Below are 13,575 nucleotides of genomic sequence, written 5' to 3' on the forward strand. Positions count from 1 at the left end.
AACAAAATTCTTATGCAAGTGCTGGGTTTCACCTCCTATTTATGGGTACCACGTGCACATTAAGCCAATTACCATTCTAAGTCCAGAGAAAGATCATTTTAATACATAGCAGTTTTGGACAGGGTGCACTGGTCACAAAAAGGAGGCTTACAGAACCTTTTGGATAAAGCAAAATAAAAATAATACACAGTTAAAAATATTGAACAAGCACATAAAAACATAGATAAGAACTTCAAAACCTCTGATTATAAACTATCTAAAAGCTAGATGAAAAATACGAGTACATGAATGCGAATATAAGGAGGCGTTTTCAGTAATCATGTAAGAATTAAGACTTCAGTTCTTCCAACCTCTATTTAAATTATTTCTAATGCGTAGATATAAGCCCAGGAGGACGGATTTTGTTTCTGAATTTCAAAAATAGACGATTAATATGGGTACATGAAAAAACGAATATAAGGAGGCGTTTTCAGTGATTATATAGGAATTGAGACTGAAGCTCTCCTAACCTCTTTAAATTATTTCTAATGTGTAGATAAAAGCCCAGGTGAACGGATTTTTTGACTGAATTGTGGTATCTGACATCGCACTGCAATGTTCTCAGTCTCCACCTGCCCAAACAGGAATTCATATTTTTTCGATGTCCGGCACAAGAGACAGATGAACGTAAAGAGGAATCTTGGAAGCAGTGAGAATCAAAAATCGCCGACACATTTGAATGGTGAAGAGGATTTATGATTCAAATGGTTGAGTTATTTCACAAATGATGTAATGAAATACTAATAGCTTTTACCTTTGTCCCTGGAAGTAAAATGCAGCCATTTTGATTGACTGTGCGTGCCTGTGCCATCCATTTGTCCTTTATTTTAAAAAGCCACCTTATATCTAAAGAGTCCGGTAAAATAGACACATTCAAAGTCTTAAGTTCGGTTGGGTAAAATGGACCTTTTAAGCTTGGGTGATTTATTGCCCAATTTCAGACCATGTAACGATAAAAGAAATTCTTACTTTCATATTTTCAGATGGTCACGTGCATACGAATGAATAATTTTAAGATGGATGAAAGAGAATATTACGTGGTCTGTAATGGGAAAACAAACCGCCCAAGCTAAAAAAGGTCTATTAATGCTGAGTTTGGCACTAGCGGTACATTTTTGAAACCTTAAGTTGTAAGGATTATATTCCTTCGCTTAAAACTTTAATCGGTTTCTTAATAGGTCGGACTTTTGTTTTGCTTTAGGATAACGTAATGTGATAGTATAATGGGAATGCAGAATACAGCGCCACATTGACGGCTGAAACTATATATATCAAGTCAAACAGTATTCTTAATAACCAAAAGGCAATTTTGTGAGCTACTGAATTTCTGACTCCACTACTCCACAAGTATCAAAAGAATGAACCAAGCTGTCGTTTCTCTTATTGCATTTCTTCTCATCGCAGCTTTGCTTCCTAAAAGTGAGTGCTTTTCAGGACCTTTGCCAGCGGGAAAAAGAGAATTGAAAGGAAAGGTTGGTTTTTGTTATGTTTGGGTTTTTTCCGTTGTTACACCCAGCGCAAAACGACTTGTATACGCTTAGCCTGGTACTTCTTTTACTTCAGTGTATTATTTGACTATTGCATTATGTTAGCACCTTGCATTTATCTCAATTTTGTTTCTGCGAGGTTATGTTAAGAACTATATCGCTTTTGAAATATCCTGGACTCCGAAATGTTCCAGGCCCAGAAATCATCCCAAATTGAGTCCGACATGATCCCAACCCTAAATGTTCCCCACGTTTTTCCAAACTGGACTTAGAATGATCCCCAAGTAGTTTTTGAACAGGAACAGAGTTCCATTAAAAGGACCATCCAATGCCTCAGTATATTTTTGCAAGTGAGATAATGTCCTTTTCGGGCAGAAGGTCCATATAGATTAGCTTTGCCAGCGTTCTCCAGTAGGGCGAAGACCGTACTCAAGACCTAGTAGTATATAGTTTTTCTCGCTTTACATGTTACCTAATCTTTGGTATACTTGAACTATCATTTAATAAATGTTTTTCTATACCCGCGAGTATTTTCAGCTTTTATGGCGTCGTCCAAAGTTACTAAGTAAAATTAGAAGCACTGCAAAGGATCAGCAGTACAAACTGACGAGTAATTTTGAGAAATAATTCTTACTCCAAAATCAAATGAACACTCGCCTTTCGGGAGAATTTCCTCATTCACTTGAGAACAGTAAAACGGCAATATATTGTGAGCTTTTTAGGTAAAACGTTTAGACTTCTCCACATCGAGCTCTGCGTGATCAACCCGGGCGGAATCATAGCGTCAGTTGGCAAGTTCGTAAATTTGCCCCACTCCCGAAGCCAATGAAACGGCAGGATTCAGAGTGTTCTGCGCGCTCACGCACTAAAAAAAAAAACACTCTTTCAAGATGCTCAATTAGGTGTTGCTCGCTTATTGTAAATAACCAAGTTTGGCGCGTCCACCCCAAGGATACGTATAACAAAAATAAGATAGGTATATGGTCAGGTGGCTGAAAATAGAAGTTCTCAAAACATTACGGAGCCAAAACAAGAAAAACAATGAACGGATATTCAACTAATAATTCTGTAAGGCCCAGTCCAAACGCCGTTCCACTCATGTGCCCAACCAAACTTGATTAAGTTCGACTTTAGAGCGACTTTGGAGCGACGGCTGGTTCAGACGGCGTACTTGCGTCGAACTTAATTCGAGAAGCCGATGGTAACAATTTTCGACGAAAAAATATACGTTCGGAATTCAAGAACTCTGTCCAAATAGAAAAGCTATGGCTAACATTTCGCTGTTATAGCAATATTTAGGGAAGCAAATTCAAACTCAAGGTTCAGTACTTGTATTTAGACAGCTTTTCTCCCGGTTAATTCGACTTGCTAAAGGGGAATCTCGTAAGCTCGGCTATTATCACGAAGAAAAAGCCAAAAATGAATTTGCGCTAAAGAAACTTGCTTATACAGTCCCGCGGCTGCTCAAGCCACTTAATTTTGACCCAATCACGAGTCCCGTTATATGAAAAATACATTACAGTAATTTATGTATTAGGTTCGACACATGAGGAGAACGCCTTATGAATCAGCTGCCGCTCCAACGTTGCATAGTGCGACAGACCCTGCCGAATTTAATGTTGTTTGCCGCACCAAACCTAATCTGCCGAACCAAACTGATTCAAACGCCGCTCTTTTGCCGTACTTAACTCATCAGTTAGGTTCGGCGCATGAATGGAGCGGCGTTTGGAACGGGCCTTATTTACACTTATTTCAGTTATGTAAAATTAATTTAATGAACAAAAATACTGAATGCAGAAAAAAAAGAAATGCAAAATTGAATTAAATAAGAGGAAAGTGTGTAGTGGCCAAAGGAGCAATAGAAAAGCCTCATTTGGGAGTGTTCATAACATTTGTATTGTGTTTTTTCTGTTTTACAGTTCACAGTGAGTGGGAGATCTCTATGTGGAGGTGTTGGATGCCCGAAAATAGGACCAAAGTCGCACAAAGCGATGCTGGTGAATTAACAGAATTAACAGAAAATGAAGAAATTTTAATTCAATTCAATTTATTTACACTTATTTCAGTTATGTAAAATTAATTTAATTAACAAAAATACTGAATGCAGAAAAAAAAGAAGTGCAAAATTATATTAAATAAGAGGAAGGTGTGTAGTGGCCAAAGGAGCAATAGAAAACCCTCATTTAGGAGTGTAAATAACATTTGTATTGTGTTGTTGAAATCGTGTCCTGTTTTTTTATATATATATATATATATATTCCGTAACTTTATTGCAATATTTTTTTCCGCTTGGCCCAGCCACTTAGCTCGATTAGCCTTACCTATTTCTAAGTGGCTGTGTTCTGTTTTTCATCGTTATATTTTCACATTGCAGGCATTTATTTTTATTGTAAAATTTTTCTGGGCACGAAATAAAAGATTGTTGTATTGTTTCTGTTTTACAGTTTACATCGAGTGAAGGGTCTCTATGTAGAGGTGTTGGATGCCCGAAAAAAGGACCAAAGTTGCACAAAGCGATGCTGGTGAATTAACAGAAAATGAAGAAAAGGACTTAAGGAAATTTAAATATTGATGCTTGTTTCCTCCCTTGTACCTGGGTGTAAATGAAAAAATGAATAATGTTCAGACATAAATAAAGCCTTCATACCATCACAACTAAATTATTCAAATGACTGATAAGAATACAAAACGAGTGTCTGTAACTTAAGGCACAAGTACCTCTTTTAAATCGAATCAAAATCAAAAGCATTCATTGTGCGACTACTCGAACCGGGCCACTTGAAAAAGAGTTAACTAATCAGAACGTTACTTGAGAACAAAGGATGGCGATCTTTTTCTCAAATAAACCAATAACATTGAAGACTACAAAAAACAGATCTTAACAAAGTTGAAAACCCATCACAGGACCCGAGGAGTTACGAACCTCTCAGCAAACTTGGCTGATTGGTTAATTTCGATCCTAAATTTTGTACGCTTTTCAACGGTTTCGGTTTAGTTGTCTCAAAATGAGTTTTCAAGGTAAATTTACAAGCGAGATTTATTGTTATGATAATTTGCCGTCAAGGACTGAATCTCTAACAGTCTATACTCCGCAGAACAGTCGATAGTGTTTATGTTTTCAAGTCAAACAGACCGTTACTTACCGTCACGAGAAGCTACCAGTCCATTGATCTCAGTTTACGTTTTGATTGGTTAGTTTTCGTCTACGTGGCCCGGATCGAGAAGTCGCCCTGTGATGAAATCTATCCATCTTTCAGTCAGTCGGTCAGTTGGTCGGTGGTCGGTCGGTCGGTCGATCTCGTCTTCCTATGCAGTTTCTCTGGGAAAATGATTCTGCTACAAAATTCAAAGATATCTTACGTTCACCAGATCTCCAAATGCTCATACGAGGCTACAGTGAGGATGACATTCACAATGAAGATGTCAACACCTCGCTTGGAAAAGTAGAAAACATGTTAATTTCAGCAGCTAAAAGATGCTTAAAGATAGGAATAAGAAAAAATCGTAAAAAATGAAACCGTAATCGAGCGAAAAATGGTTTAATAAAGAATGCCGCTTTAAGAAACACAAGGTAGGGAAAATTTCAAACCAAAAACACAGAGATCCTTTAAATGCAAACTTACGAGAGCAATATCATGATGCTTTAAGAGGATACAAAAAGCTACTGAATAAGGAAAAAAAATATTACTACATCTCAAAAATCACTGCAGAAGAAAATACAGAAGACTCAGACAATAAGCACCTCTGGGAATGTTTAAAATCAAACACGGCCCTTTCCATACCTAAGAGGGGTACGCCAAGGTTGTATTTTGGGGCCCGTTACTGTTCAACCTCTTTATTAATGATATACCATTCTCTTTTGAAAAAATTCTATCTGATCCCTTTGTCCTACCAAACGGCGCAAAATTAAATTCACTTTTATATGCAGACGATTTAGTCATATTGTCAAGATGAAAAATAGGACTGCGAAATTGTCTTAACACTTTATCATCCTATTGCAGTACATGGATAATAAGTATCAATCCAAAAAAAAACAAAGTTATGATCTTTCAAAAACGTGCAAAGAAATGTATCGAGTCTAATTTTCATATCGACAATGAGCCTGTTGAAATTGCTCAAAATTATACTTACTTGGGAACACTCATTTCTTCAACGGGTAACTTTTCATTGGCACTTGATAAATTGAAAGAAAAGGCCCTTCACGCCCTTTTCAGTCTTAAAAACACACAAATTTCAGCAAACTACCTCCATTCCTAGCGAATAAAATTTTCGACGCAATGATCTCCCCAATTTTGACATATAACAGTGAAGTCTGGGGTGCATATGCAAAGTCTGATCTCAAGTCTTGGGACAGTTGCCAGACCGAAAAAACGTTATTTAGAAGAAAGCAATAAGGTATGCAATGTAGCATGTAGAGCTGAACTTGGTAGGTTTCCTCTCATTACATCTATCAATCAGAAAATCATGAATTAATCAAAAATATCTTATAAGTAAGGATAGTTGCTCTATTGTTAAAAAAATCTTTCTCATGTCGCAAGATCTTCAGCACGCTGGTAAAAATAGTTGTTATCCTAATACAATAAGTATGTCATTTTCCCTTGGTTTGATCTCACGTACTTAAAAAGTGCCCATCATGTCAATTTTTTTTTTTCGCTCATCTAATTCTACATTTCACCTAATGAACTTCTGCGAAAAAAAATTTCGATTAGGATAAAACGCAATTCTTTTTTACGAATTTTTAGAAAGTTCAAAATTCTATTTCCTTGCGGTCGACCCCTGCCGCTGATCACAAGAATAACGTGCTCGAAATGGCCACGTGACTGATACCTGTGACGTAGGTTCAGGAATCTCACTTGACCTTTAGTGCATATGAATATTTACGTCGTGTGCGACAAAGAGCGGCAACGCACCTTTCCGGCCTTTTTAACTAAATGTAGACAACTCTGAAGCAAAATACCCACTTGTTTTCAAGTCAGATAAGTCACGACCCAAATCACGTGTCCCTGAACCTACGTCACGACTCATTTCAAACCGAGGAAGACTGGTGCGAATGGTGGACCAAAGTGGTGGCAAAATCGAACGTCTTTAAAAATTATAAAAAAAAATGCGTTTTATGCAAATCGAAAAAATTTTTCGAGAAAGTTAATTGGGTGTTATGAAGAATCAGATAAGAAAGCAAAAAAATTGACGTTATGGGCACCTAACTAACGCTAAAATTAAACATTATGTTGGCCTAATGCAGCAAAAGCATATTTTATATTGGCAACATACCATGCAAAACTCTACTAAACTAAAATTTTTCAACACTTTTAAGAACGATTATACACCCTCTTCTTATTTAGGTCTAACAAGTGAACTAAGCGAAAGAAAACAACTAGTGAAATTTGGGATAGGCAATCACAAACTAAGGATTGAGACTGGTAGATATGGGTTAACAGACTCTCTGGGTTAACAGACTCTGCCCTATTTGTGAATCTAATCAAATTGAAGACGAATCTCACTTTCTTATATACTGCAATAAATACTCTATTCTAAGGAATAAATTTTATAAAAAAATAGAACATATCATTCCGACTTTTAAACAATTATCTTCGTTACAGGCCATCGGCGAATTTATGACCTCCTCAAATCATTTTATTAATATTCACTTAGCAAAATTTATTTCATCTTGCTTTGATCTACACAGTATTCTACTTTCAAATCAAACCAATGTAACTTGATTGCTATATCATGATATTATTATATGATCACGATAATTGTTACTATTTTAGTTTTTGTTTACAAAAGCTTTTGCAACACGGTATGTGTTTATGGTCATGCAAATAAAGCTACTTGTTGTTGTTGATCATCAGTGAGTTAGTAAGTCAGTAAGTCATTATATTACGAGTAACGTTAGCATAGTTCAAATGGTCCCTGTAAAGTATTTATTATCCTGATGGCATGTTTGCCATAAGACCGGGAAAAATGACTTGAAAAGTGAGTGACAAATTAGTGCTGCAGTAATAATGTCAAAGGTATTGTAGAAATAACTGCCAGTTACTTTATTCAGTACATTTATTATAATGTATTATAATTATCACGATATGATTCTTCGGAATTTGCAAGGTTCAGTATTCTTTTGGCTTTCCTTGTTGTTCATTGCGGTCGTCATAGACGCTCTGTTCCATTCCTCCGCATCCAAGAGTTCTTGCCATAAGACACACGTTACCTTGGACTCTAGATCGTTTGAACTGTAGAGGAAAATTAAAAAGATAAAAAAAGAAAAAAAAGAAACAATAAAAACTGCAATGTGTATTATCATAAAATCTCATTTATAAGTTTCCCTTTTTGCCTTGAACAGATTTGAGAGCTTTTTGAGGGGTAAACAGACTGAGTTGAAAACCATGCTTACTCTTTCAGAGCTTCGAGTATGAGAACTGAAGCATGATTTTCGCTTTATGCTGTTGAATTTAAAGGTACTCAAGTTTCATTTTAAACCCTATGATAACAAAAAAAAACGAGTATTTTTGAAAAGCAAATACAATATTCCGTAAAAAAAAATGGAAAAGATGCCATTACTTTCAATGTTTCGTTCATATCTTGTCAGCTTTTAAATCTGCAATTACCAGTTGAATATCTACTTAATATTTTTTTTCCATGCTCTGGCATCTTAATCCTTTAAACTGATCCCGAGCCACTTGAATATAAGCCCATCTTATCTTTTCTTAAAAGTATACTTGGGGCGGTTGTGCCGATTTTGGTTATCTGAGATCACGTCTTTATGAAGGTTCTTACAAAGATCGTTAATAATAGAGTCAGGAGCTGTGAAGCTGATTTTAATAAGGTTTTACTCTCATTTTAGTTAATTATTTATTATTGTATATCTCCATAGTATTTTTTTTCTAGAAGGAGATCGTAATGACACATTTCTATCCAAAAGATAGGTGAATAAATTGGTCCAAGTCCATTAAGTGCCATATAATGTCAATAATAAGACAACTAACCTGTCCTCGAAATTCTCTTTTCCAATATTGCAAAGCTCCTGCAAAACAGTCACTTTTGGGAAGAGATGTTGCGAGAAGAAGAAATGTAACAAGAGAAACGACAGCTTGGCTCTTCATTCTGGAGTGAAGTGGAGTGGGCTATTCAAAACCCTTTTCGTAATATCCATATACCTCGTCTCTTTATCTATTTATTTCTCAATGCGCATTAAAGAGCGCGGAATTTTGACGGCGGGAGGTATCGTTGCGTCATGAGTCGTCGATTATATCGCTCGCTACGTTGTTTAATTTATAAACATTCTTATCGTGTAAAACCTTTCAACTTTTCATTACGACAAGTAAAAATTTGGACATGGACTCAGACGAAAAGACTCACAGCGAAACAGAGCGAGTTTTCATACCCGACGAGATTACAATGACAAAATTACAATGACAATCGGTTCGCTTCGAGACGAAAACCGGAAAACCATCAAAGTGCTCAGATTTACTTCTTTCAATAGCGAGTGAGCAAAATGTATATTTTATCATATTGAACGGAAAGCGCTATCAGAAAAACAATTTACTGCTTAAAAGTTTGGAAACGATTATTTCTTGAGGTGGGCGAGGCAAGAAAATACTAAGGACTTCCCTGCGGACGAGCTAAACATCTTGCTATGCGCATGAAAAGAAAGATGACGGGCTTATGGGCCACCTACGCGGCAACCTGAATAATCTTTTCAAAGAAGCCTGAAGCGTTATTTTAAACGAAAAGAACTCCAAAAATAAACTTTCTTACAGACCGTGAGTTTTGTGAAGTATATATGAAATATTTCATATTTGAACTGCGGTTGTATAGATGAAAGTGAAGAATGATCATCGCAGTAAATTCTCCAGTTTAACCAATTGGAAAGAAGAAGCCTACTGCGATGATCATTCTTCACTTTCAGACCGAGAATTTGATAAATCCAGGGAACTTCTTATTTCAAAGAGAAACATCTGTTTGTTGAGGAAGCGAACGATAATCGCCGTCATGCCGCGAAAGAACTATCCGATGTTGAAGAAGATCTGTTGCTTCTCTCCGGTGAATTTGGCGATTGAAACTCCTAAAACACTCCAAAACACAGTTACTAAGCGGTTAAAGAAATTTGAAGAGCCTCGATTCTTACTCAGTACAAAGCAGCGTCGGTTGAGCATCAGGGAAAAATGTGCTCGATTTTAAGGTGGTCCGGTGGACAGAGCATTCAGTCATCTACAGTAAGCAGCCGTCTCCAAGAGTGCAGCACTGTACCGGTGATTCTTCCTAAAGCTATCCTAAAGAGTCATTTCAACCAGGAGTTCTCTCAGGCGCTTGCGTTGGCAAACAAAAACAACACCACCACCACCAACGAAAAAACTTTAATTTCACCGCAGAGTTAGAAGTTAGAGTGTTTTTCTAGAAACAAAATGATAGGGGTGGTGGCTACCCGAAATAACGCAAAATAATGTTAAAAATGCTAGGTAGCATACTGATTTTAATCCAAGTTCTTTGAAAAGCTCTTCCTCTTTGATGATTTCTACGTTTTTGAAAAAAAAAAGTATTTGTAATACAGTCATTCAGCTGGAGTTTGTTTGCCATGCTGCAACCTGAACTGTTCATTCAAAAGTGTACATGCGTTTTTTTTCTTCTTGCTTTGTAATTGACAGGTGTCAGATCGTGTCAGTTATAAACAAAAAAAGTCTCCGGCAAAGCTTGCTTGGAAGCCAATCAAATTACGTTAATAAAAATGTTGTTTTGGTGAAGCCTCTTTCTTTTATTTATATTGCCTATGTTTTATTACTATCTAATCGCCAGAAATTGTTCAAAGTTTACTTGCATTCAGTTCATCGGTTAATTTATCTAAAATTATATTTTGAGTTAAGTTTGAGTTGTACTACAAATTAAAACACCTGGCCAGTCGTTGCGAGTCATTTGAACCCAGCCTTTAATTTTTGTTACCATAAATCAAATAGCAGAGGTAAAATATTCCTTTTGTAAGTATGAGACAGAAATCTTACTCCATCTTCTTTTTGATTGTATACACTCCAAACATTTTAATTTTTTTTTACTCTCTATCAAAAGAAGTTGTACATCTTACCTCGAAAGATCCTATTGCAGGTATTATAGTAACAAATGCCCTCTACTATTTATTATTGATAGCTAAAACATATTTATAATATTGCAGAAGAACCCAAATATCGATTTACGAAGGCTTTGATTTACGAAACAAAGCCTTGATAACATCAAAACGGAAGTATTGAAATGACTGATGAGAAGAATATAAAACGAGGGTCTGTAACTGAAGGCACAAGTGTCTTTTCTTTAAATGGAATAAATATCGAAAAACATTAACGAAATCTATCCGTCTATCTGTCAGTCGGTCGGTCTGTCAGCCAGTAAGTCAGCGAATTACAAGGAACATTAGCATAATAAAATTAGAGTCTGCTTCTTAGGACCTCAGCCGAACGCCGCCAAAAATGACTTGATAAGTGAATGAGAAAGCAATGTTGCAGCTATGACGATTGCTTTATTTTATACTTCTTACAATTTATCAGTATTTATCCCATGTTATTAGTATCATCTTCTGATTCTCCCGAATTATAATGCAGTTCAGCGTTAATCAGTATTCGGCTCTATTTCCTTGTTGTTCGTTGCGGTCGTCATAGACGCTCTGTTCCACTCCCCCGCATCCAAGTCTTCTCGCCACAATGCACACGTTACTTTCCGCTCTTTTGAACTCTAGAAGAAAATTAAAAGATTAATAGTAAAAATTGTTGAGCAGCATTGAGTGTTTCAGTGCGGCGTGCATGAGTTTCGCTTGGTCCTGTTTTAATTAAAATGTATCTAAATTTCCTTTTCAACCTACAGAATTATTAGTTGGATATTCGTTCATTGTTTTCCTTGTTTTGGCTTCGTAATGTTTTGAAAACTTCTATTTTCATCCACCTGACCATATACCTTTCTTATTTTTCTTATACGTATCTTTGGGGTGGATGCGCCAAACTTGGTTATTTACAATAAGCGAGCATCGCCTAAGCGAACATCTTGAAAGAATGTTTTTTTTTTCAGTCTGTGAGCGCGCGGAACGCTCTGAATCCTGCCGTTTCATTGGCTTCGGGAGTGGGGGAAATTTACGAACTTGCCAACTCACGCTATGATTTCGCCCGGGTTGATCACTAAGAGCTCGATGTGGAGAAGTCTAAACGTTTTACCTAAAAAACTCACAATATATTGCCCGTTTTACCGTTATCAAGTGAATGAACAAATTCTCCCGAAACGCGAGTGTTCATTTGATTTTGGAGTAAGATTTTTTTTTCAATATTACTCGTCTGTTTCGACTACTTATCCTTTGCAGTGCTTCTCATTTTACTTAGTGACTTTGGACGACGCCATAAAAGTTGAAAATACTCGCAGGTATAGGAAAAAATTTGTTAAACGATAGTTCAAGTATACCAAAGATTAGGTAACATGTAAAGCGAGAAAAACTATATACTGCTAGTTTTGATTACGGTCTTCGCCCTACTGGAGAACGCAGGCAAAGCTTATCTATATGAACCTTCTGCCCGAAAAAGACATTATATCACTTGCAAAAATGTACTGAGTCATTGGATGGTCCTTTTAATAGACCTTTGTTCCTGTTCAAAAACTACTTCGGGATCATTCTAAGTCCAGTTTGGAAAAACGTGGGGAACATTTGGGGTTGGGATCATGTCCGACACAATTTGGGATGATTTCTGGGCCTGGAACATTTCGGAGTCCAGGATATTTCAAAAGCGATATAGTTCCTAAGATAACCTCGCAGAAACAAAGTTGAGATAAATGCGAGGTCAAACATAATACGATATTCAAATAATACACTGAAGTAAAAGAAGTACCAGGCTAAGCGTATACAAGACGTTTTGCGCTGGGTGTAACAACAAAAAAAACCCAAACATAACAAAAACCAACCTTTCCTTGTAATTATCTTTTTCCAAGTGGCAAAGGTCCTGTGAAGCAGTCACTTTTTGGAAGCAAAGCTGGGATGAGAAGAAATGTAACAAGAGAAATTAAACAACGGCTTGGTTCTCCATTCTTTTGATATTTGTGGAGCAGTGGAGTCAGAAATTCAGTAACTCACAAAATTGCCTTTTAGTTATTAAGAATATTGTTTGACTTGATATATATATAGTTTCAGCCGCCAATGTGACGCTGTATTCTGTATCCCCATTATACTATCACATTACGTTATCCTAAAGCAAAACAAAAGTCCGACCTATTAACTAACCGATTAAAGTTTTAAGAGAAGGAATATAATCCTTACAACTTAAGGTTCCAAAAATGCACCGCTAGTGCCAAACTCAGCATTAAAAGACCTTTTTTAGCTTGGGCGGTTTGTTTTCTCATTACAGACCACGTAATATTCTCTTTCGTCCATCTTAAAATTATTTATTCATATGCACGTGACCATTTGAAAATTTGAAAGCAAGAATTCTCAAGATTATCGTTACATGGTCTGAAATTGGGCAACAAATCACCCAAGCTAAAAAGGTCCATTTTACCCAGCCGAACTTAAGACTGAATGTGTCTATTTTACCGGACTCTTTAGATATAAGGTGTTTTTTTTAAATAAAGGACAAGTGGATGGCACAGGCACGCACAGTCAATCAAACTGGCTGCATTTCACTTCCAGGGACAAAGGTAAAAGCTATTAGTATTCCATTACATCATTTGTGAAATAACTCAACCATTTGAATCATAAATCCTCTTCACCATTCAAATGTGTCGGCGATTTTTGATTCTCACTGCTTCCAAGATTCCTCTTTACGTTCATCTGTCTCTTGTGCCTGACATCAAAAAAAATACGAATTCCTGTTTGGGCACGTGGTGACTGAGAACATTGCAGTGCGATGACAGATCTCACAATTCAGTAAAAAAAATCCGTTCACCTGGGCTTTTATCTACACATTAGAAATAATTTAAATAGAGGTTAGGAGAGCTTCAGTCTCAATTCCTATATAATCACTAAAAACGCTTAATTATATTCGTATTTATGTACTCGTATTTTTCATCTAGCTTTTAAATAGTTTTTAACCAG

The 13,575-nt window shown here is 36.5% G+C and overlaps 3 long non-coding RNA genes across 4 annotated transcripts; 1 reads left to right on the forward strand and 2 right to left on the reverse strand.

Moving 5' to 3' along the window:
* Nucleotides 1-1,321: 1,321 nt before the first annotated feature.
* Nucleotides 1,322-4,163, forward strand: LOC149098545 (uncharacterized). The gene is made up of 3 exons (XR_016203553.1): nt 1,322-1,511; nt 3,446-3,523; nt 3,971-4,163. It is a non-coding gene; the product is annotated as an uncharacterized LOC149098545 (long non-coding RNA).
* Nucleotides 4,164-7,352: 3,189 nt separating this feature from the next.
* Nucleotides 7,353-8,661, reverse strand: LOC149098546 (uncharacterized). The gene is made up of 2 exons (XR_016203461.1): nt 8,510-8,661; nt 7,353-7,756 (listed from the first exon to the last, which is right to left on the reverse strand). It is a non-coding gene; the product is annotated as an uncharacterized LOC149098546 (long non-coding RNA).
* A 2,347-nt stretch (nt 8,662-11,008) lies between these two features.
* On the reverse strand, nt 11,009-12,846 carry LOC149098547 (uncharacterized). 2 transcript variants are annotated; one of them, XR_016203941.1, is made up of 3 exons: nt 12,619-12,638; nt 12,450-12,517; nt 11,009-11,238 (listed from the first exon to the last, which is right to left on the reverse strand). It is a non-coding gene; the product is annotated as an uncharacterized LOC149098547 (long non-coding RNA). The 2 variants fall into 2 exon arrangements; XR_016203940.1 differs by having other exon boundaries at nt 12,450-12,846.
* Nucleotides 12,847-13,575: the final 729 nt, after the last annotated feature.

The sequence above is a fragment of the Orbicella faveolata genome, unplaced genomic scaffold (assembly GCF_042242905.1).
Source record: "Orbicella faveolata isolate gen_17 unplaced genomic scaffold, um_ofav_v1 contig_46, whole genome shotgun sequence".
Lineage (NCBI taxonomy): Eukaryota > Metazoa > Cnidaria > Anthozoa > Scleractinia > Merulinidae > Orbicella > Orbicella faveolata.